The 26,478-nt window shown below is 34.9% G+C and overlaps 1 protein-coding gene across 3 annotated transcripts in view; it reads right to left on the bottom strand.

The window, feature by feature from the left end:
• Positions 1-20,096, bottom strand: part of LOC133524847 (FH1/FH2 domain-containing protein 3) — a 110,642-nt gene extending 90,546 nt beyond the window's left edge. Inside the window, exon 1 of one of the 3 annotated variants that reach the window (XM_061861167.1) lies at positions 19,847-20,096. The gene's annotated coding sequence lies outside the window, so the exon portion shown is untranslated. The remainder of the gene's footprint in view (positions 1-19,846) is intronic. The other 2 variants (XM_061861021.1, XM_061861093.1) reach the window with 2 other exon arrangements.
• Between the last annotated feature and the right edge of the window lie 6,382 nt (positions 20,097-26,478).

Below are 26,478 nucleotides of genomic sequence, written 5' to 3'. Positions count from 1 at the left end.
TAATCTTTATTACTCATAAGAATATTACAATTCACTTACATGAGTAAATATACTTACACTAAGAATTAATTATATTGACGAGTACATTTTTATCTATTTATAACATTAAGTGCATTTTTTTTATTCTTGCAAAACTATACAACGAAATATTGATGTGGGTAGGTAGACATTGTGTTAAATATTTTGCCCGCAGCAACTTAGTCGAACAAGTACCTACGCGCGTTACCATGCGCGAGCGCAGGCGCGAGGTCTCAGGCTATCGCGGGATGCGTAACGACTATGTGTGATCGGAGATCACGGTTACTACACTAACTCGGGCGCGCTATTAACTTGCCCGCGCTCGGCAGGCGATCAGAATTGTACACTGCAATAGCAACTAAGTCAGTAACACAGCTTACAAAACAGAGCATGTACTTAAACTAAACAATATTTTATATTTTAATACATTAATTTAAATGTCATAGTTCAGAGTATCACATATTTAATACCTTATATTCATTTGACACAAGATATTTTATTCAATAGCATATTTTTTTTTTAACATTGAGGTCTAATTTATATTATTGTGACATTATTAATAACAATAATTAAATATTATGGTACCTTTATACAGTGTGTCCCTAGCCATTGGACAAAGCCGAAATGTACATATGCATTAGGGTATTTAGAACCAGTGTACAAAGTATCATAACAGCCGGTGTAGCGGTTTCGAAGAAATTAACAAATTACCGTTTTTTACTTTGGAGCAGCCTGTATGTGTTAGTAGCTCCTAAGGTAATATCCTCAAAGAATAGTATGGAACCTTCTTCCTTTTTGATTATCTTTTTTATTTATGACACTAATAAGCATCAGACTTTTAAAAAATTTCATCATTATCAAATATTTTGAACAAATTGTCAAAAACACTGCCAAAGATTAACACAGTGTTTCTTTTTGTTGTCGATTATTGCAAATAACTATTGTTCGAAAAAATTATTTTTTTATCTTTTGTTCCAATTAAAAAAAATATTAACGTTAGAGCATTCCTGAGAAGTAACCCTACGTGGGATTTCAGGGTTTGTCCAATGGCTAAGGTCACCCTGTATACACTTTGTTAAATTGTTTATTTCATTGAGTTTTTATGTGAACCCTTTTTAATAATTTTCAGTACTTATGTATACTTATTAATTATTTGTAGTCAGATTATTTAAAACATGATGTTAAAGTATTTTTTCTTAATTTAATTTAGCGTCTTTTATAGTATTTGGTAATTTATTATATAGATTGGCACCTTCGTAAAGTAAGCTCTTTTTCCCATAATTAGTGCGTGGGGTCCGGAGTAGCGTTCCTTAGTTTCATTTCTTGTATATTGTGCTTCTTGTGAATGTTATCTGGATATGCAGGTCCTTACGCATAATTTTACGGATTAGTAGACACGTATAATATATGTAGGTTTGGGTGATATTAGTCTCTTTATAGATTTTCGATGTAGGTGTTGAGTGGTTGTATTTGAATAGAACTTTTATCAACTTATTTTGTGACCTCTGTATACTGTTTATATGGGTAGCTGCAGCTGAACCCCACATTTCGATAAGGTGATCTATATGGGGTTTTACCAAGAGTTATAAATTGTATAGCACATTTGTTTTGGAAGACATCGGACTATACCACGTAAAGCTCCAGTAAGTGAAGTTATTTTTGCTCGATTTTTTTCTATGTGGGTTTTCCAAGTAAGTTGTTTATCAAGTATTAGGCCCAGATATTTTTCATGATCGACTTTATGTATGCTCTGATTGTTTATTTTTAAAGTCTCGCTAAATTGAAGTTTCTTCTGAAACTTCTTACTCTCTTCTTACTGAAACAATTCTGGTCACATTGTGTGCACACGTTACCACACTAAGTAACCAAAACTGAACACAGTCACAAAGTGTAGTAGCTGTTTCGACACCGTTACGACACATTACGTAGTTACTACTTTGATGATTCTGCGACCGAAATGGTTATATATATATGGATACAGCGATCTGTATACCTTAAGTTACCTTAGACGATAGGCCTATGTTACTCTGTAGTTTGTACGAGTAAAATATTGATAAAAAATTATAACGCGGCGGCATGCGCGCACTCGTCAATTGATCCCTAGAATACGTGCCAAGGTGACGTGTTGTCGTTGGTGACGTGGTGTAACGCACGTTCTAGTCTCGGGGGTAAGCCAAGAGGACAATCGTACATCAACACACTTGAAACGAATATAAGAAAATGTATCGGCATTACAGATGCTAGAAAAAGTAGAGTAGAGAGCGTTTATTTGTGGAAAAAAAAAATACAACAAGTAACATAACATATAAGCCACGAAATGGTCCCGACTCAGCATGGTATATATGTAAATAGTCATGGGACTATTTATTTACATATATAGTTTGGCCCATAGCTGTTTCATTTCAAACATAGGCAGAGAGAATCATACTTTCTTTTTCTTACGCTAGTACTAGCAACCAAAAGAAAGAGTCGAGTATAACTTTCCTGGTTCTTACTGAGTGACAAGTTATGTTTACCATAGTGTATTTTTACATTATTCATGTTTCTATTGGCGATTGGCGTTCTTTAACAACGATTGTCATGTTGGCTAGGCATCAGAGTGGCTACTGCGAACCACTTCGTTCGTTCGTCTAAGATATAGTAAACACCCCTATAATAATAGACGTGGCACTAATAATGAGACGATTGAGACGTAAACCACAAATCTCATAATATAAATATTAAACATCAGTTTTTAAACACTTGGCAACGTTTAAAACCATATAGGAAAACTTGACGTTTGCTTCATTTCGTTTTAAAAGGAATGGCGCCGTACTCGTACTGTCCATGACTGGAGAAAATATAACATAGTTTTGATTTGTTGGTCCGATTGCAATATCTTTCATGAAACACGTCGAAAATAAGGCGGTAGTCATTTTAGGTTTCAGTGAAATACCATAAATACTCCAAAGTTTCTCTTAAATGTTATCATATTCAATATCTATCTAAATATATAAAAGAACTGACTGACTGACTGACATATCAACGCACAGCCTAAACCGCTGGTTCTAGAGATTCCAAATTTGGCACGTAGGTTCCTTAGAAGGTCTAGGGGTGCACTAAGAAAGATATTTTCAAAATTCAATCCCTAAGGGGGTGAAATGGGGGTCGAAAGTTTGTATGGGGAAACAAGATTAGTTAGACTATTTTATTCGAAACTTTACAAGAGTATTCCTAACGATAAATGAGTAAACACGTGTTTCAGGTTTTTTTGAGAATTCAACCCCTAAAAGGGGGAAATGGTGACTAAGTCTAAAAATCAACATAGGTATCATTTCTATGGTTTATCGGGTCGCGGATTACGAAAATAACAACGATTTTAAAATTTAACGAGGTGGAATACAAATTCCCTGTTGGGGTGCGATGGGATTGAAATTACTAAATATCAATATGGGTGTCGTTTTTATGGTTTTTTGGGACGCTATTTACGAAAATGACATTGAATTATTTTAAAATGTAATATGGTGGGCATCAAAAATGTTGTAAGTATTTTTGCCATAAAAGAAGAAACTGACTGACTGACTGACATATCAACGCACAGCCTAAACCGCTGGTTCTAGAGATTCCAACTTTAGCGCGTAGGTTTTTTAGAATAAGGGGTGCACCAAAGGATTTTTCAAATTTCACCCCCTTATCATATAATTAAGCGACGAATACATTATTCATACTTTAAAAACGCCAAATTAAGTGTTTTTTGAAACATTTTTAATCTTTGACTTTGGCCATAATTACATTTCTATGGAAATGGTCACTGCCATCCGCTACATATTTTTACAAAAAATTGTAAAGCGTGATTGTAAAGCAAAATTATCACAAATAAATACATATACATTATATATTATTATTAGTATTTATAATTATATATTATATATATCGTTGTCTAAGTACCTACAATATATGCCTTATTGAGCTAACTGTGGAACTTAGTCAATTTGTGTACATAATAATATACATAATTTTCATTTATTGTGCAAAAATCAGTTTTTTCGTATTCGTTTTTCGTATACCTGACAAATATTTCAAAAATGAATTCCTCGTTCCTAAATTATACGAAAATGATATACAACTTGACCTACTTGCTAAGAGCAGGAAGAAATATAGCATATAGGTAGATTGGACCTGGCGAGCCGACTCTTTCCCCTTTTTTATAAACTTTGAAAGGCTTAATCTTGGAAACTATTAGGTCTACTACAGACACAATTCTAGACTCGAATTGTAGCAAATTTAGTCTATTTAAAAATGCTCCAAGAAGGTAATATCAAAAACTAATCCTTTAGGGTTATAATCCCCCAATTAATAAAAAATCACAAAGTTTCGTTTGGTGCTCGAGGTCATAAACTTGGATTATTCATTAAGCAAACATCATAAACAAGCCTGCAAACTTGTTTAGAGAAAAAACTACCGGATTCTACGCAAACGCAAAATTACTAAAGTCAGCAAAGTTACTGGATTATATTGATACAGGATGAAATTGGTCTCGTTAAAACTGCACGATGTAGGTACGTCGCGTGCGCGTAATGTGTAAGTGTGTTTGTACTCACTCCCCTTAATATTGACATCTTAACTTCATGTGTAGTGGCCAAAGGGCCAGTATAAATCAGATGTAATGTATCTTGTGTTCTCGACAACAATGCTTCCGACGCGTAATTACATAATATTTCAACGAGAAGTGTTTTCTATTTCGGTCAGCGACCATTTGTCTGGGACACTTTTACTTAGAAACACGTTTGACTAATGTGTTGTTGACTATTTAGTGGGTACTTGAGATTTTCGAATAAATATAATACACAATTAATTCAATTTTATTTTTAATTAGCATAAATTTTACATTAGGTATAATCAATAAGGTTAAAATACAAATTGAAAAATTGTAGGGTAGAAAGGGGGGTATCAATCCATTTGTGGAATAGCGGCACCGTCGTTGAATTAATTCAATATTATTATCTACGTAAAATCTTAACAAAAAAAAACATGTTTTATAGACTCCCTACTACCCATACTGTATGTGTCAATATCCATGGGATTACCATGATTTTATATTCAACACTATCTTACAAAATTAAATTTTTCGTATTAGCCAGCATTATCTTTCTGCAAGGACGTTTTTTGTTAGTTTTTATTTAATTGTTATTTATTTGAAGAATAATTTTACATATTTACAATTATACATATTATAGGTTCCTAAGTAATTGTAAATGTTGTGTTGGTTTTCATATTTCATCAGATAACGATTAAATAATAAATTAAGTTTTGTAATTGATGTTTTTTTGACATTCTTTTTCTAAACACCGAGTGCTACTTTGATTATCAATCTGACAGAAATTTTCCGTTCAATGTAATAAATATCAGGACACCATTACCAATATACTTAAAAATAAAAATAAATCTATTTCCACAATCGACAAATTTAAGTGTAAAAATATAAATCACTGATTTAAACTTTCACGAATTTTACACATTACGAACTAACTAGTGTTGTTAAAAGACTAGTCTTGAAGACTTCAAAACCTTAAAGACTCTCAAACCTTAACGACTCAAGCTTTTTACGAGCTCTTAAGAGTACCTACGTATTTAAGACTCGGGCCTCATAGAGAGCTCAAGCTTTAAAAACTCGGGCCGATTGAAAGTTCAAGCCCCCCGAACCTCGAAGGCCTGAGTCGAACGTTAAGAGCTCAAACAATGAGCGTTCTAGGCAGAAAGCATTATTGTGTGTGTTTTTTTAAAGAATATTATTAACCTAATATTATTAACTACGTTGCCACTTTGTAGTCATGTCTGGGTGTAGTAATGAACAGATCGCAAAAAGACTGATGTCACTCATAAAATTGATCTGCAGTCAAAGTAAATCTTTAACTTTACGTTTAGTGGTATTGTTTATCTACACTTAATTATAATGACCTCAGGATTACGCTGTTAAAACTCTGGTTCCTCACAGGCACCCTGTATAACCATGGCTTGTTCCGATGGATTCAGTCATACATCACAAACCGCTCACAAGCTGTTTCGATCAAAGGTTTCATGTCAGATTTTCTTTACATTCCTTCAGGTGTCCCTCAAGGGTCACATCTTGGTCCATTGCTATTCACACTTTATATAAATGATATTGGTGATGTAGTTAGCCGCAGTCATCACCTGTTATATGCCGATGATGCTAAAATTTTTAAGATTATTGACACAGTCAATGATTGTTGCGAGCTTCAAGCCGATATTAATTCTCTATCTGAATATTGTGAGATTAATCAACTATTTCTTAATCCTGATAAGTGCAATATTATCACATTTACACGTAACAAAAATCCAATAACACATAATTATAAATTATATAATCACCATATAAACAGGGTTGACAAGGTCCGTGACCTCGGGGTTATAATAGATAATAAACTTACTTTTAATAATCACATAGATATCATTGTTCAAAGGGCTTACAAACAACTTGGTTTTATATTAAGGGTTTGTAAGCCTTTCCAACATGAAATTACATACATGATATTATACTACAGTTTAGTCAGATCAATCTTAGATTTCTCGTGTATCATTTGGAACCCTTTCTTTAGGTGTCATATCAATAGAATAGAACGTGTACAAAGGAAATTTCTCAAATCTATCGACTTCCGTATGGGACGGAGTCGAAATTCATATAAAAATAGTCTTTCTCACTATGGATTGCTGACACTTGAAGATCGCCGAGCACAGTTTGATATAATGTTTCTTTACAAAATCATTAACAACTTTATTGACTCCCCCTCACTTCTTGGTAGGTTATTATTTAAAATACTTCAACGCACTGCACGCCACAAGAAATTATTTGCTATCCCTTTCGCGCGTACAAAATATTGCTCAAATTCTTACTTCAACCGTTGTCTCAATTATTACAATATAAATGTATCCCACATTGATCTTTTTTCGTATAAAACCTGTGAAAGTTTTAAAAAACAAATTATTACTCACTTAAGATCGAAATTATAAACATTAACAAACTGTTTCTTTAAGTAGGTAACATTAATAAAAGTAGTTATACTTACACCTTTGTAATAACCTCTGCATATTAGTACTTATAACATTGTAACATTGTAGGTATTAACTTATGTATATAATATTCTTGTGTACCCCGTGTGGATGTATGTACGAGTATCAACGAACCTGCCCGTGCATACATATACATGGATGAATGAATACAGATTCACTCAAGTTACTGCTAACTTTATTGTTACTAACTGATAACTTTGTTTTCCGCTTACTGCTCCTAGACTAGCTACTTATTATTATTAAGGTAGGGCACTCAAGGTCTATTAACACATTACTTATGTTTACATTATTTTTTGTACAAGACTGTTTGTTGCCTAAATAAATAAATAAAAAAAAAAAAACTATCAAATATGGCATGGATTGCTCTAATTTGTTAGAAGCTTTTAAGACTTAAATGCTCCAAACCTTTTAGACTTAAACCTTCAAAGCTTAGGAGACCTAAAGACTCGAGGTTTCTGTGATCGTAAGCAGCAACGCGAACTTAAAAACTATGAGGCCCGAGTCTTAAAAACTTACTCTTAAGAGCTCGTAAAAAGCTTGAATCGTTAAGGTTCTGAACCGTTTTTGATTGAGCTCAAACCTTCAACGCTTAAGTTTTCAAAGCTTGAACCTTCAAGGTTTGAGAGTCTTTAAGGTTTCAAAGTCTTCAAGACTAATCTTTTAACAACACTAGCTCGCGGGCAACCGATACAGACGTAATAAGTGCAATAGTACTCTTAAGGGTTAAATGTTGTTGGAAATATGTGCAAGCGCTCAAGGATTGTTTCATCATACGATTGGTAATTAACGGGTACTTCACGATGATTTAGGTGATTATATTTAGCCTGTGAATCAGAAGGGCGTTTCGGCGAGGATCGGGTTACATGACACACATCACATACTTGTTTACTGCATCAAAATCGTTTTATCAAACCAGAATAAGTGATTACTTCAAGTAACATAGTATATACACTATACTATACACTATTTTAATTTAAAAAACACATTATTATGTAAGTACTTACATAACATTAAATGATTGTATGTAATAAGTTCCTAACAACTACCTAACTACCTAACATATTTAATAATGCTAATAATTATTTACAACATAATATTGTACAGAAACAGTAGATTAAAATAAAATTAATATACACTGTTTATAGATAACAAACACGAAAATAAGCAATTTTCATGATGAAAACAATATATCTACTTACAATACATTGTAAGTTTGCATTCATGTCTGAGGTCATACATTCCTACTATAATTTATAAATGCGAAAGGAACTCTGTCTGTCTACGTTTTCACGGTTAAACCGTTGAGCCTGAAATGGAGATAGTTTGAGGCCCGGGGAGGTACATATTTTTCTATCAATCTTCATCATTCAACGCAGATTAAGTCATGGGCAGAAGCTAGTAGGTAAATAATATAACATGTGTATCTCGTCATCATCATCATTATCAGCCTGTGACAGTTCACTGCTCGACATAGCCCGTTGTATGCTTAATCTTGGCATATATGGCTTGCCCACTTCAGTTTGTGAATTTGCTGAGCTTTGACAGTCACCAACCTTATCTGCATTGCACATACAAACTTTTTTGTACACTATTAAAATATTTAGGGAACTGTCCCTTATCGTTCTGGCTCAAATAAGGCAATAAACAGTAAATATCCCTATTACAATACTAAATTACTATGGATTAATCAAATCATTGATATATTCCTATTTGCAAAATAGCTCGATTTTAGCATTCAATGTTACGCCGAGTAAGTAATATGTTATATCATAAATTCATAACAAGTTAAATTGATTGGTTTAGTTACTATGTAATTGTTACCTAAAATACCAAATTTGTTTACAATTTGCAAAATACCTAAAGAAATAAACTACAGTTTTAAGTTTTTTAACGTATACGAAATGAAGCTTGGACTAAGCTAAGTTCAATGTCGCAATAAATAAATAAAACACTGTTATTTTTGTAAATATTCATGTATTTACTTTAATAATGTATTTTAAGAACTTTAGTGCAAGAAAAAGTTTACTCCAATGCGAATTGCTTTACGGCAGTTCTGCGGTAGGTACTTTATTCATCGCTGTCGTAAACACAGATGTTGGCATAATAGTACATTACGATACAAGTGCGAAAAATAGGAAATTCGAAACGAGTGACGATAAATTAAAACACGACCGAAGGGAGTGTTTTAAATCGACACGAGTTGCGAATTGCCTATTCGCACATGTATCGTACAACGTTTTACAGTACATATGGCCCTTTAAATGTTCGACACAGTAACTACACTAGTGCTATAAAGTAGCACCATATGTACTGTAAATACTATTTAATTCCATTTTTATCTCCCGTAGGAAAACTTTTTTTTGGAAACTTCGGATGCTCAACATATTACAAATTCTTGCCCGTTGGACAGTCGACGTGAAAGTTAGGTTAAAAAATGTAAACATGTATTTAACGTCGACTAGACCATTAATGTGGTCAAAATAATAATTTCATTGCCACAAATTTCCGTTTCAAGTGACATATGATTCCTCAATCATGGATCCCATAATTAATGCAAGAACCGTAGCTTTTTTGCATGTTTTGACCAAGTTACGTAGTCAAATTTTCCGGCCTACTTTACGACTTTCTGAGACGGTAGGGTTAAATTTTCTTTAAAGTTTCTGTCAATGCTCACGTTTAAGGTATTCCTGGTAAGAGCATTTATTCGTGTGATGAGCATTTGTTCCTGAATCATATTTTCTATGTATTTAAGTATTTATAAATATGTAATATACATATACATATATTATATTATTGAGTTTACCGTGGGACTTAATCAATTTGTGTGATAATGTCCTATAATAACCAACTTTTTGGAAGTGGGGTGTAAGAATGATTTATTACTTACCTAATTAAAATTTAAAATCATATTATGATAGAGAGTGATGACGGCAATAGCGTTGACATCGGCACGTTGGCTAGGCATAGGCACCCAGTAGCTAAGTGGGTAGTACTCAGGATACTCAGCTGTCCCAAACATTACTTCCTTTACACTAGTGATGTTAGATTATTGGCAGTGAGAATGACTGCCACCTTCCCTAGGAGTACGTTTACCTAGATAAAAAGTGAAATACGTACGAAGGGGGAACCCGCCACTAACGTCATACCGCCAGCTTCCTGAAAGATTGCCCCAAAAACATGTTTGGCCGTTATTGGCAAAACATTATAGGAACTATTAGATTTATTTCTGGCTGTCTGAAATAGCCGTGCCACTCAGCTGTTAAGTGTCAAGACTGGGTTGTTGCCTCCTCCGAAATGGGGCCAGCCCGCTTCCCGGCAAGGTGCGTGGTGCCAAGCACCGGCACAACAAAGTTCAATTAAAAGTGCGTCTTATTTCCTTTGAGAGTACGTCCACTTGTAAAGAAAGTTCCAAGTGAAAACAAAATAGAGATCACGGGGAGGATTTAGTGCTATGTACGCATTTGTTTCTGTATAATAGTTTTAGAATAGAATATAATAATTTTTATTCGTAGACACAAACAAGACACATTAAATTACATGATATAACAAAAACAAAGGAAGTATAAAGTGCCACGAAATGGCCTCATCTCAGCATGTTGCTGGTGGCTTCCAGCGCTGATCTTCCGATGAGACCATCAATATTAGGATATATCTACGTAAGTATATCTGCATCACAATGACATACCTACAAATTCTGTAGAGAGGCTCTTATGGTGTATTTCCGGCTTCAGATTGAGCATATATGGCATAGGTAATTTTAATGTAACTTCGATGACAATGTAATAAATGTGATGGCACCATTAAGCCCGTCTGACGATGGACACCATATGGCCATAGGAACTGTGTAGCAAAAAATAACTTTATCCCATTGAGTTTGGAGTTTGACCATTTATTTTTGACCTCCGAATACGCTCTTATTTGTTTTGTGTTTTTCTATCTATAATGCAAATGTAGGAGTAAGGATTCAAAACTCGTCAAAAATCGATGAAAACCGCGGGGAACTCTCGTATAAAATAAGAAAAAGAAATACCTCAAATTACAAATCAGCCTGTAGAGTTTATAGTTGATTAAAATTTTATTATTCATAAAATTCCCAAATATTATAAATATGTTTAATGAGTACCGAAGCAGCATCGGTCGTGGAACGGCCCTTTGTGAAACCGAATTGATTGCTTGTAAGGAATCTATGTCTGTTGAAGTGACCCAATAAATCATTTAACATTAACTTTTCAAAAACTTTACATAGTATTGATATTGGACGGAAATTAGTCATATCACTCGAATCACCCGATTTAAAAAGAGGTATGACTTTGCTTTATTTCATAAGATCTGGAAAGACGCCTTGTGAAATGGAAATATTATAGATTACGGCTAAGTTAAATAAATTAAACGATTTAAATAAACACAATATTTTAACAGCATTACTAGATGACTCTGTATAATGTAAAATTTTACATATTTATATTACTAAACCGAATTCGCTGAAATATGCAGTTCTCAGTTTCGTTTCCGACACCCATCATCGTCATCAGATCACATTTAACTATTTTATGTTAGGCACTTCAGCATAACATGTCCATTGTACAGTAGAGACTGACTCCAATCCTTTCCCCGCGAGTACGTATACCTACCCGACTTGCTCAAAAATAACCCCAGCATTTCACCGCAATGGGAGTTCCTGACAAATTATTTATATATATCCCTGTTTGTCGCTATATCCGTTAGTCTACCCTCCAGGACACACAATTTACAACCTTGTCGCTCTTACATATTTGACATATTCCTTTAACTATTTCGATTAGCTTTCCGGAGCTCCTACCTCTCTTTAATGTATGTTTAAAAGTGAATCTTAACGAGGATGATACACGGTTGCAATTGCAATGAAGTGATCTGATGAGACACGAGGTTTAAGGGCGTAACTGGTCATGGAGTCAGGGTATGCTGTTACTAAATGCACTTAAATAAATTGCGATGGGATTCTTAAGTTAATGTTTTGATGTTTAGATTCTTTATGTTCAGTAGAGTTATAAATGGGAGTTGTGAGTGACAGTAGATTTATAGCTTACTAATATTATGGCAAAGAGATTTTTTTTATAATAATAATGCTGTCTAACGACTACGGGTTTGTATTTGCAAAGGTCAAAGTCTAAAGCCGATAAAGACTAATGATTTTATTGGGGTTTTCATAAAGTACCTACTAAGCTAAAAAAATTGAGCGGCGTTTGAATTTGATCATTTCATTAATTGCAACTAATGTCATTTTAGAATTGATCAGTTAATGATAAGTTTAGGTTAGGTTTGACTTTTCATGATATGATCCAACCAGTTCTTGAAATAATTGCCACTTCATGAAATGATCAATTCTGAGATCTGGCCACGATATATACATATTTAAAGTTATATTATATACTAGCTTTTGTTCAGGACTTCGTTCGTGTTAATTGGGAATGTGAAAGGTATGAAATGTAACGGCGTACGTATTCTCAAGAGACAAATTAAAACGAGGAACATTCTGTGGTATTTTCCAAACAAAGTGTTCCATTTTAATAGCTTTATGTGTAGTTAGCGTGAGTTCCAGATTGTTGTTTTAGGCGTAAACAAAAATATGCAATATATAGGTAGCTAATAATAGTGGGTTTGGAGTATAGTGCGTTCGCTAAACATGTGGGTGGAGTGTAGCGTCCACCGCGATCACCTGTGTTGATTAAAATGAATGCGTCTTAATGAGTCATGAGGTACATTTAAATCATTTACCTAGCGATACGTTGACGCTTTGTGTAATACTACACAATATTTAAGGTTTCTTGACATACAGGTTGTTAAATATAAAGTTATAAAGTCATATCCCTACTAATATTGTACCCTAGTAACTCTGTTTGTCTGTTACTTCTTACCGCTGAACCGATTTAGATGTTTGGTATAGAGATAAATTGAGGCCTCGGGGAAGAACATAGGATAGTTTTTATCAATCATTATCATCGTCCAAAGCAGACGAAGTCGCGAGCAGAGGCTAGTAATATTATAGAGTCAAGACTATTCCCAAAATAAAGAATACAAGCACACACACTACGTTTGGCGGAAGAATTTCGGTCGAGGAAAATATTTTGCAGATTCTTGATTCAATATAAAATTATGGTTTTACATTTACATAATGTCACAATGTAGGGAGTATTTTGATCAAACGAGACATGCAAATATACTTGATACCTACGCTATTTTACATTTTACTTCTATCCATAGTCAATTTGTGTAAGTGTCCCATAAAATAATAATATTCATAATTTTCACGCTTGGGAAATTATTCACCAAATTCATTTGCAATGCGATCTTGCTGTGGATCAATGGAAGTTTTCTCTAAAAATCAGAATAGGGACATACAACCATCTCAACTTTTAACTGACATTTCGCAAACGTTATCGCAAAAACATATTAAGTCCACTACTTGTCTTGGCCCAATACCACCTTCAAGATAACAAGAAGCGTACTCCCATCTATCGGCAACGCATTTGCAACACCTCTGGTATTATACATTAGAATAACATCTCTGTAACTCATGACCAACAACAAATATTTTGATTGCTTGGTTGCAAGTGGCCATGGACGATGGTAATAGCTTACCATCAGGGCATTCGACTGCTCATTTGCCTCTGATATCATAAAAAAAACTTGTCCAACTCAACATGCTGTTAATGTGAGCTGAGGAAAGTATAACTCGGCTAGCGGCTTTAAATAAAGTAATGAAACAATAGCGAACTTGACACAGATTCAGGGGTTAGATATAAACAAACATAGAGAAACTGGTCGTCGAAGGTGATTCTATATCAAATCCTACTGACATTGCTAATACTTTTAATGACTTTTATATAAATTTGACTAATGTAAATAATAATCCTGAACCGAAGCCTGACATCTCACTAATCAATTGTAATAATGCTAATATGTTCTTATCACCGACAGATGAAAATGAAATTCGCAAATTTATTGACACTTTAAAATCTACTAACTCAGCAGGCTATGACGAAGTCCAAACTAACATATTAAAAGTGTGTAAACAAAGTATTGCTGCAGTCCTGAGCTACCTAGTAAATCTGTCTTTCACTAGTGGAGTCTTCCCGGAGCCTTTAAAACTCTCTCTTGTTAAGCCACTTTACAAAAAAGGTAGCAAGGAATGCGTAGAAAACTACCGACCAATTTCGCTGGTACCTCTTATCTCGAAAATATTTGAGAAGGCGTTTCACGAACGTCTATTGTCATTTTTAAATAAGTTTAATGTATTGAAATCTGAACAATATGGATTTCAAAAAGGCAAATCAACATCACTAGCTGCCTTTACGCTGACAAATAAGATTTTAGGTTACTTGAACCAGAGTTTACCAGTAACGACAGTTTTTTTTGACATGACTCGTGCTTTTGATTTTGTGTGCCACGAGACACTCCTGGCTAAATGCGAGCTCTACGGGATCAGAGGTATAGTTAACGAATGGCTTCGAGATTATTTACACTCTAGGACTCAATTTGTAGAAATATCTCAAATTGACTCGGTCAACACCATTGAGGCTTACAGGTCTTTCACGAGAGTAAACAAGGTCGGCGTACCACAGGGGAGTATCCTGGGTCCCCTGCTTTTTTTACTGTACATTAACGACCTACCGAATGCGATAAAATTTGAGTGTATTCTTTTTGCGGATGACCTATCGGTCGTCATACCATGTAATGATGACAGAACGTATAATAATGACATAAATAAGACAATCGCTGATGTAATAAATTGGTTACATAGGAACAATCTTAAAGTAAATATAGCAAAAACCACATTTGTCCAGTTTGTAAATAGAAACGGCAAAAAGAAACAACTGACTGTAACTTTTGCAGACCAGGTGATAACAGAATCAAGTCAGACAATGTTTTTAGGTATCTGCTTGGATGACAAATGTTCTTGGGGTGAGCATATTAACAAATTATGCAGTAAAATTAACTCATTTGCTTATGCTCTTTGGAAATTGGCTAAGATTAGCACCAAGCAGACCGCAATACAGGCCTATCATGGCTACGTTTGCTCACTGCTCAGATACGCCGTTATCCTCTGGGGAAATTCAAGCCATGCAAGGCGCGCACTTTTAGCACAAAAGCAGTGCGTCAGGGCGATCTGTAATGTAGACGTCTTAACATCTTGTCGGCCGCTATTCAAAGACCTGAATTTATTGTCTGTGCCATGTATTATATAATGAAGTTTGTTTATTCGTCAAGGGTCATCCAGAACTCTTCAAAACATTCAAAGATATATGCAACTTTCATACAAGGTATCCAAATCGTCTCGCTGGCCCTGGCCGTAAGACACAATTGTACAGCAATAACGCATACTGTAAGTCCATTGACATTTTTAATCGTTTGCATGATGACATAAAAAATTTGCCTATTAGTTTATTCAAGCGTAAACTTAAGAACTGGCTAATTCAAGAATGTTTTTATTCTGTTGACGAATATTTTGATTACTATGGACAGCAAATCTGACATTTTATATATAATTGATTAGTTATTGCATCTGTATATTGTGGCTATGATATACTAGTAGGTAATGTATCTGTAATTGTGATATTTTAGTAATACTTTAGATTTAAGTACTCTAAATGCGTACCAATGCATGATTCTTTATATTTAGGTACTTACTGTAATAATTTTGCATGCCAGTTTCTGGAGGAATGTGTGTGACCACGATATATTCTTATACCATCTTTTGTACCACATTTTTAAGCAAAATAAAGAAATTTGTAATTTGTATTACTGAAGATACTCGTCCGTTCTAGAAACATTGTCGTCTGACACATAAAGTATAGTGAGTTCGGATTATTTTATTAAATAGATCAGTGAGAATGTTACTCACGGTGAAGATTAGCTGGTCTTATGGTCACCTATGCCTGCCTGATATTTGTAATTTGTGTACACATATCTATTCTTGTTATTATATATAGAAACTTACTTGTAGTTTAACCTTTTGTAGGTAAAAAATATAACAAAAAAGAATCGTTTATTTGAGACATAAAAGTCCATCGGGGTTAGCATAATTGTTACTAAGTACAGTTAATATTATTAAAACTAAATAATACAATAAAAAGAAAAAAGAAAAATAAACTAACTTATCCTATGACCTGGAACATAAGGAACTGGCGCATGCAGACAAAGCCTTATTAGGGGGCTGTCCCACGTGTCTCAGACAACGCTTAAGATTCTATTGGGGCTGCCCCGTATCCTGCTCAAGGTTGAAGCACACCTCTTTCGCATGATAGCATGGAATCCATCTATTCCGGCATCGGCAAACATCCCCGAGGCGCTACAGAAACTAGGCAACTCCGTCAGAACCCTGTAAGCATTGTTATATTGCACGCGTAGAGCGTTGTAAGCCTTATGCGTGTAGTTGACCCATGGCTGCAGGTGTAAAAAGATTGTCAGTATGCTGTGAACAGCGTCGAACAAAGCTCACGTTAAAATATAAATGATTAAAACTGATAGATATATTGAATGCCATGCCCTTGCTAATTTTTAATTCCTTTAATTCTTATTGTAAGTTAACCCGTACTTGGGTTTATAATGAATTGGATAGTTTACCTTATATTGTGAAATGTAATGGAAAGAGGTTCAGCGGAATTAGCCAAAATTTTGCTGGAACTGAAATAACATAAAACAGTACTATTTGTACGTAACATATAAATGACAGGTGGTCATAAAGATAATACAAATCGCAATAGAAAGTGTTCATGCTATATTTAACTATAAAATGACAAAGTTTTCGTGCAGCTGGCAATGTTTGGAAGTACAATAGTCTAGTACAATTTTGTTTGCAAACGCGCAGACACTAGCGCTTTTATTGACGGTACAAAGTTAGTTTGTATTTCAGTTTATTGCTTCGGTTTTATGCTTTGACGGCTAGTCAGTCGACAGTGTTCATGAGTTTAATGTATTTGGATGCACGTCTAGTACGAGTATGTTTTGTAATTAGTCTTGCGTGATTTAGTGCTTTTCCATAATTAGGGTTCCGTAGCCAAATGGCAAAAAACGGAACCCTTATAGATTCGTCATGTCCGTCTGTCTGTCCGTTTATGTCACAGCCACTTTTTTCCGAAACTATAAGAGCTATACTGTTCAAACTTGGTAAGTATGTGTACGCATTAAGATTTTTACACAAAAATAGAAAAAAAAAAACATTAAATTTTGAGGTATATGGATAGGTCTTCAAAAATGATAATTAGGTTTCTCATATCATTTTTTTCTAAACTGAATAGTTTGCGCGAGAAACACTTCCAAAGTGAAAAACTGTGTCCCCCCCCCCCCTGTAACTTCTAAAATAACAGAATAAAAAAAAAATGATATACCTACATTACAATGCAAACTTCCACCGAAAATTGGTTTGAACGAGATCTAGTAAGTAGTTTTTTTTTAATACGTCATAAATGGTACGGAACCCTTCATGGGCGAGTCAGACTCGTTTTTAAGTGTGATGCATTACGGAGAGCCGAAATTGTTACTGTCCTTGTTTTCGAATTTTATAAGTTATTAACTATAACAGTGATTCGCATAATTGTTATCTGTTCTTAGAATTTATAAGCAACAATGTCTTGATCTTTATATTAGAAGTAAACACACATACTTTTTTAGTACATTAATAATTTGTTTATTGCTGTGGCTTACCTACGAGTATGTAGAGACGCGTTTTTGTTTTTACATCGCATACTACACATAGTACTAAAATTGTGCAATAACCTAAATTTTATATGAGGTAATGTTCCTTCCGTTTGATTCCTATCTGCCCCTGACGGTTTCCTTTGGCATTAAATATTAAAAGTATTTGTGTGTCGTTCTTCAAATGTTCGATACATCAAATTATATATCAACATTTTTTGAAATATGTTATTTACAGTCCAGGTACAAATTATTTCTTACCTCTAAGTCAGACCTGGGAGAAATCTTAGGTAATAGAAGAAATTTTGTACATATGTTACTTAGTTGCGTTAGTTTTAATGGCATAATAAAAATTACAAATTAACCTAAGGCTACAAGGTAAATAAATACGCTACTGTGCTTAACTTAAATAAAAACGATTTTTTTTATGTCATCCTTAATTGGACGCAACACACGGAAGGCGAGTTAAAATCCCCAATGCTCAATAATTATAAAATAGTAATAAAAATAAAATTGGAAAAAGTATGTATGTACATGTTACTATAAGTATTGAAGTCCCTGACTTCCGAGCTAGGTACAAACCTGTGTTACAGAAGACAATAATTGGGATGATATAGGATAAAAAAACTAAAAGGATCGATGATAATGTTCAATATTTTGGACACATTCAAGAGTAATTAAAATTGTCAGTGGTTTCTATGTGTGTTGGGCATTTAATAATTAAATTCACTGTTCACAGAAATAGTTCTAACCCAATTTGTAGATTTTAAATGTAAACACTGCAGATGCAGAGAAAAAGCTGCTCACTTCAGAAATGTAAACAATAACGAATTCGCAGTGCAGACATCGATATTTATTCTGTTGTATCAAAACACACCAGCCAACCCACGATGTTTATTTATTAACTCTAATTTCTCAACTTTTGGTGATATGGTCATTTATGGTACCTTTTATGTGACGGCTACATGATTTACTACTATAGTATAAAGTAAAAATAGTAAAAATATGGAAGTTCACGCGTATCGGTCAGTTTCGGGTATAAGACAGACATATGCATTTGCTGAAACAAGAGTTGGAGTAGTGTTGTTTGCAACAGATTTAAGATTCTTTTAATTTTCTTCTTGCACCATTTCTACATTTCTGTTTAGCCCTATACTTTACTGGTAGAGAATGTTTTAAGTAAGTCCGCCATTTGTAATTTTTTGTAGTTTGTGCAATCAAGTTTAAATAAATAAATATGCCCACTACTGTCTATGTAGGGTCCGGAGTCACGGAGTCCATTTATGAGTACATTAGCAACACAGGTATCTTTGTCGTTAAATGAATCTACTCTAATTATTTACCTTTGTGCTTGTACTATAAATATACTAGTGTGAATGTAAATTTCAACAACTTGTACAGGATTTTTGACTTCAGTTTCGCAACAGGCCTCGATAAAGGTCACCGCCGACACTCGGTGTCCGGAACACGAACGTGTTATGAACTAGTTAAAAAATAAACGGCCCGGTTGTGCAGTCAGCGTGCGTTAGATGCAGCACCAAAATAAATACGCATTTTATATGTGAAACTAATAGTTTTATGCATCCGGCATTCCATATAATACGTATAAAGATTGTATAAGTAATACACGTCAAAAAGTACAAGAAAATTACGTTAGTTAATGTTCTTTTTTGAAACCCTAAATCTGACTCCTAAGTGCATTTGTTGTACGCTGTTTACGCAGACACTACAATGATAATGTTTTTAAACAATCTGAATCAATTTGTGATTTTATTACTTAAGTATCCACTAATTCAACAATCAACGATTAACTATACAATTTCAAATAGAGATACACTTTGCGTGGGAAAAATAATTGACAACTCACATATTATTCAGAGCATTGTTTGAGACACCAATAACGACTCCACAGTAGCGGTATATCTAGACTGGACGTGCACGAAGGAATTTAGTAATTTATTCACAGTTCCATAATTCAACTCTCTTCACACTGTTTCACTAAAATGTAACTTAAACATTCACGTTTCTTTTAACACCTGATTTAGTGATAAAGACCGGTGTATTTTTGTATGGATATGTGACTTACCTGCGGTATGGTGTGTTCGTTGGGGCGGGCGGCTGGCGACTGGGCGGGCGGCGCGCGCGCAGCCGCTCTGCGGCGCCGGTTTGGAGGCCACGATGCGAGGGCGACACGATTGTCGGCTTGTGTAAATGTGAGGTAGATTTTAAACACTAATGGAATTGGTACAATCAGCATCAATGGTAAAGAACTACGTGTCGGCATATCTGCCATTCTCTAATACAGTAGAATCTCGCTAATCCGGACCACAGACCTGTCAAACGTTCGCTTAGAGACAGATGAAGTGTGCGAAAGGGAAGCCATCACGTATATGAACATCCCATGAGTGCGAAAGGGAAGCCATCACGTATATGAACATCCCATGAGTGCGAAAGAGGCAGACAATATTTTTGAGTTAGAAGTCGGCCGCAGTTGACCATGAGCATTTTGCCGTATTTTTATGTATATGTATGCCGTAAATTAAACAGCAAGAAAACTATTAATAAAGTAATTAGGGAAGATGGTGTCGTGTAGTGTGTCGGATTGTGGTGTCATAGGGCCAAATAACCTAGGCAAATTCTCATTTCACAGGTATTTATGATATTCCGAGCGAAGTTTTCGTAACGATATTTTGTCAAATTAACAGCATAAAAAGAGTAAAAAGCCGGTTTATATACTTCAATATAAGTTTTTCTTCAGTTGTGTGCTAATATTAGTCAATAATTTAGAATATAAGGGCTTGACAAAATGTTCATATGACTGTATCGATAACTCGTCGGTATATTAAAAGTTATGTAATTATTTCTTCACAAGACATCATTAAGATTTATAACGGACTTAAAGTAATAACGATTGTTATAATACCTTTTTTGAAGGTGCACATGTTTAGCGGTAAATTTACACTTCACTTTCCAACACAGTACTTATATTTTAGCCACTTTTCCACGGCTTTGCCGCTAACACAAGGAAACACAAGACAGCGGTATACACACCCAACCCTTCTTGTTAGTAGAAAGAGGCACGAAATTCAAATAAAAAAAAAAATTAAATTAAAGGTACTATAAGCGGCAATAGGGTCCAATAGTAGTAATAATACTCATATAACATTTTTTAAATAAAAACAAACACATTTGAAAAATTAGTTGATAAAGCAGTCAAACACCGATAGATTATTAATATGTTGTAACATGACATCACTATTTTTGATCTCACATTGACAATTTACGCACACATTTTTTATTTTTGGTCGCACTTTTGAAGTTTGACAGTCTCTCTTGTTTATCATATTTCTATGATCCGGACCAAAGAGCATATAATCACTACGTGATCCGGACCGACAAAAACTCGACCGTTTACGGATGACGTATGAATTAGTGACACAATTTATAAAAAAAGCTGTAACTCCCTCGGGAACAATACATGCATTTGTCCTTCAGTATACCTGCATGAAAGAAGATCTTCTTCGAGCAAGTGTGATGAAAACCGAAAACCAAACCAAACCCTACACTGGGACTGTACGAAAACTTTACGAAACCCTACACTGGGACTGTAAATATTTTAGTATGTTACGGCAAAAAGTAAATCAAGACGTAAACCTAAAAATAATTATACAAAAAATATATTTTGTTGTATGTTACAATACGTATTTTTATAACAGCAATGTGTACTACGATGTACATAATCTTACGATTAAGAAATGTAAATAGTTATTATTGCCTTTGTAAAAAATAACAGTAAGTATATTTCAATATAACAAACATTTAGGATAATTTGTATGTCACTCTAAATTCTTCATAAATCAAGAGTATAGGTATACATACCCATGTGTCGTGCGCAATAGGGAGCGTGCATGAACTGTAGGAGGCAGCACAGGAGCCGTCAGATTTTTGGCGCGAGGCGTAAATGTGATGTGTTTTGTTCCGATGTAGCCCACAAGATGGCAGAACCTACTATGCAAAAGAAAACACGTGACGTGTACATGTGCATGTTTACGGTTCCGATTCAGGCCACAAGATGGCAGACCCTCCAACGCGGACGGTCCCTATGGCGGCATGTTCGATTATATGCGGAAGTTAAACACTTGTCTGTGAATATCTGTCAAACGTCTGCTGTCAAAATACCAATTCAGCGGAAAAATTTAAAACTGACATCTGATATACTTTTATGTACAGCGTATTGTACACTGAGCGTTTAGCTCTGAATTTAATTTATAAAGTTATCCTGAGTTACCCCGTATTTCAGGCACGCATTTTTCACTGTCCCGTAATTTGGCGAAACCAATACGGGACAGTACATTGTCTCGTAATTTTATGATTCAAAGGCATTTAACTATAAAAATACCTTGACCATATTTTGATTATTTCACATTTTACTTTCCAGATGCATAATAAAATTTGTTGTGCATAATAATATTTAATATTGTTTTTTAAAGTCTTTCATTAAGAAATTTAGCAATTGTTTTAGGTTATTTAATATATTATTCCAAATTTTAGTATTGCAAATTAGATTTTTAATATTAAAACGGCCTGTCCCGTATTTTAATTTTTAAAATCGAATCCGGTATTTCCAATGCAGTTTTCCCGTAAAACAGGAAATCATATCTGCGCACTCTAGCTGAGTGTCACTTTGTACAAAATATTGCACATAGGGCGGCACGAGGATAGGATACTACGTTTCGTTATGTAAAAGTCAGTAAAAGTAATAGAAATATCCAGTATCATTACACTTACTTCCACAATGGTATCTTTATAACATGGGCATTGGCATCATGTGTGAGTGAGACACAGTGCCCTTAGCTTAATGCTCTTGGTTGGTTGGTTAGAGTTGGTTGTGTACAGTCAGCGTCAAATACTTTGTAGCAGTCAAAGTGGCCAAATAGTTCGGTACACCATACTAAATATATGGTGTACGAACTATTTGGCCACTTTGGTTGCTACAAAGTATTTGACGCTGACTGTACAAGTATGAACACCATTCTAGCTCGGTGATACGGTTAAATTTAGTAACTATGATGAAATATGGCCTAGGGCAACATATTCATAATTCTTCACATAAAAGTATCACATACGTATATGGATATAATTCAAATAATGAACCTTCTTAGAGAGAACAACCGAGATTTTTCGTCAAAACCTTTCCAGGGCAGATTCTCTTAAAATGAAAGTGGGGATGTCATCTAGCCCTTGTTTGCCCCAAGAGAAACGTTTGACAGTATTATATTTGAATTAAATACATAATTTCCTTAATAATATTACACCACCAACCACCACGCCCAAAACTTGCCAACTTTGACCTCCACCGATGAACAGCTGCCGTAAATAAGTAAGTTTGCCATGAACTGTCTAGTGTCGTTGCTTTCATTACCAAGGGTGTAGCTCTAAGTGTATTAAGGCTCATTTAAGTTATGACACTTATGACACTGACATGACTTATGATTATGACGCCTGCAAAAAAATAAGAGCAATCACACGAAATCTCAATGTTCTCCTGTACTCCTTAAGGCCCAGTAAGTCTGTGTTCTTCTATCACTCTCACTGAGCGAGATGGAAGTGCCCTTGATCCCTATTTATTTATTTTTAGAAGCAATTTTCATATTTTTAGCTTTTGTGTATAGAGTAAACAATATAGGTTAGTTTGTGGATTGGATATTTTACTAGTCAGTGTACACAAATATGTACTGTGAATTTCAATAGAGAGAGAGAGAGAGAGAGAGAGAGAGAGAGAGACAGAGCATATTACTAAAAAAGCTGTAATAATAAAATGAAGTTGACATACATCAAAACGAAAACCTCTATGAAAAAACCATTACACGAGACCATTTTTAGGGTCCCGTACCAAAAAGGTACAAAAGGAACTCTTATGGTGCCACTTCTGTCTGTCACATTGCTAAATATCTCGAGAACCACTTTATCTCGGTGACGGTTCAGGATAGGGGGCTGAAAGTTAAGGTGTTTCTATATTATAAGATAGCCAATAGGGGCCACTTCTCCTTCTTTAGCCTGCTACACCCTCTATAGGGGACCCTCGGTGCGCGAGTAAAACGAACTTGCGCTTGACCCGTTTGTTTTCTCATCGCTCGCACAGAGGACCACTATAATACGTGGAAATCGTACCAAAAAAGAGGTGTTGCCTTGCATGAAATGAGGTAGTTCTGTTTTTTATTTATATATGTTATTATTAGCTCTTTGACTATTTCATCAAATAGTCAAAGAGCATATAGTCACTACGTTTTAGAAATAGTAATGACAAATCCAAGTATTCGACCTCGAAAGCCCTTCGGATCATTGTGTATAATATACACTACAGTGAGGGAACTTGTTATAACTCGCATCTCTTGTATATCTTTGATGGACCACGTTTGTCCTCTGAATCCACAGCACTTCTTTTGCACCCAGCGTACGTGGTAGCATTTCATCGTCAACCTGATCAGGCAGGTCGAAATCGTCATCTGATGGTGGATCATCAATGAATGGTTTTTCAATGTCGGCACACATCTCCGGTCTGGTATATTCTTGCTGGATTAACCATTGCTGTAGTTGCAAACAGCTGAGCATTTGAGTCCTGCTTCCCTGCAACCACAACTGCTGGTACAACTTTTTTTGCAGTTACAGTTAGTTCAAAAATTTGCAAACCTTTGAGAAGCCGTAGAAATTATTTGGCTCACTAAGACTATTAAGATTAGGTATATTGTCAATTAATTGCAAATTATTGGCCGGTACTACCTACCTATGTTCGTGATTTTTTTTCTATTGAGCGTTAGTCAAAATCTCGAATTCGAATCGATAGTCTGTCGAAAAAGGCCTCAAGATCGCTAATTGTGTTTTAAATTTTTGGCAGCCGTATTATGATCTAAACAAGCAATACGACTTACTCGTATCAAAAACTCCACTCTTTGAACCTACTGCACTTTGGTATACTTAGGAGCAGATCTGCACCGTATATGTATTATCAACTTAAACAAGTATTTGTTATGATTGCTATATAAACGTTTTTTTTTTTACAAGTCCACCAGTGTTTCCTTGTGGTGCGGCACAAGTATATTCAGTACAAATGTGTCGAGTGGCGTCATAGTAGGTACTTACGTTCTAATCTACCATCAACCGTTATTTTTGTAATTTTTATTGCTTATTTTATTACATTTTATCCTAATAAATAGTGTTGGTGATGAGAAGGTATCTTAAAAGTACAAATAACAAAAATGATTAAGGCTATTGATTGTTCACTGTTCAAAAGATATTCAATATATCACAGTTTTTGCAATCCTTCAGTTTTAAATTTTTAGGGTCAAATAAATACATACTAACTACAACTACTGCAAGATAGGAGATCGTAAAAGTTAGTATTATATACTCTATTTTCAATAGTAATTAATCCCAACAAAAACAACATAAATGTGCCAATGAGAGTTAAGTTCAATATGAAGAATAGGTGTCGTTGTTGACTCGCCGACAAAATAATTGAGATCTTTATGGGTGCCAAGTTCTGTACCCCTAGTGTAAATAAATTCGATTTTGAAACGTGACGTACGCGTTTGCGTTTAGTCTCATTTTGTATTGGATTTAGAAAGAACGCGCCAAGCGGGACGTTTTGGAAACTCAAAATCCTATACAAAATGAGACTTAACGCAAACGCGTTCGTCACGTTATGATGTCGATAAAATTTACACTAGGGGTACTGTACTGTGTAGAAAATCCTGAGATTATAAAGTATTAGAGTTGGCTAGTTATTACCAACAAAACAAACTTTAGAAAAAGAACATAGACAATTATAATAGCCTACACATAGAAACGTTTTAAACGTTAATTTATCAGTAACTGTTTCAGCTACGTTGATGAAACTTTGTATTCTAGACAAGCTAAGGGGCTTGAGTAAATGTGCCAAATTTTATGTGTGTAGGTTAAATAGGTTTCAAGTTGTGAAGGGGTCAAACAAAAGTGGCTCTAATTGGTTCGTGTTGCACACATGGTTGCGTCGCCAGTTCCTTTTTCATGGCAATAAAAGGCATAAAAGGACGGAAAGTGTTCCACGTATCTTGCGTCACGCCAACTTCAGAGGGCCTAACTGTCAAATGGTAACATTGAAATATCGAAAATAGTTATGTATCTGTCTCTTTTGCGTATTCTAGCGACAAAGACGGATACCATTTTTCTATGTTGGCGGTAGGCCCTCGGTTACCTTATTATTCGCAATGAGAATGGAATTCGAAAGAACCATTAGCCCAATAATATTTTTACAGTACATATGGGGCTACTTTATAGCACTAGTGCGAGAAGTAGCATATTATGTTACTGTGTCGAACATTTAAAGGGCCATATGTACTGTAAAACGTTGTACGATACATGTGCGAATAGGTAATTCGCAACTCGTGTCGATTTAAAACACTCCCTTCGGTCGTGTTTTAATTTATCGCCACTCGTTTCGAATTTCCTATTTTTCGCACTCGTATCGTAATGTACTATTACAGCACGTATGGTGCTACTTTACTGCACTAGTGCGATAATAACGCCACTAGGTCGAAAATTTTAAGGGCCATATATACTGTAACACGTTGTACGATCCATGTGCGAATAGGTAATTCGTATAGGTCTTGTTTTAATTTATGGCGATACTCATTGCGAATTTCCCATTTTTCGCACGTGTATCGTAATGTACTGTTACTT

Source organism: Cydia pomonella, chromosome 1, assembly GCF_033807575.1.
Source record: "Cydia pomonella isolate Wapato2018A chromosome 1, ilCydPomo1, whole genome shotgun sequence".
Lineage (NCBI taxonomy): Eukaryota > Metazoa > Arthropoda > Insecta > Lepidoptera > Tortricidae > Cydia > Cydia pomonella.
The sequence above is the reverse complement of the archived record's forward strand: the minus strand, read 5'-3'. Positions and strand labels throughout refer to the sequence as shown.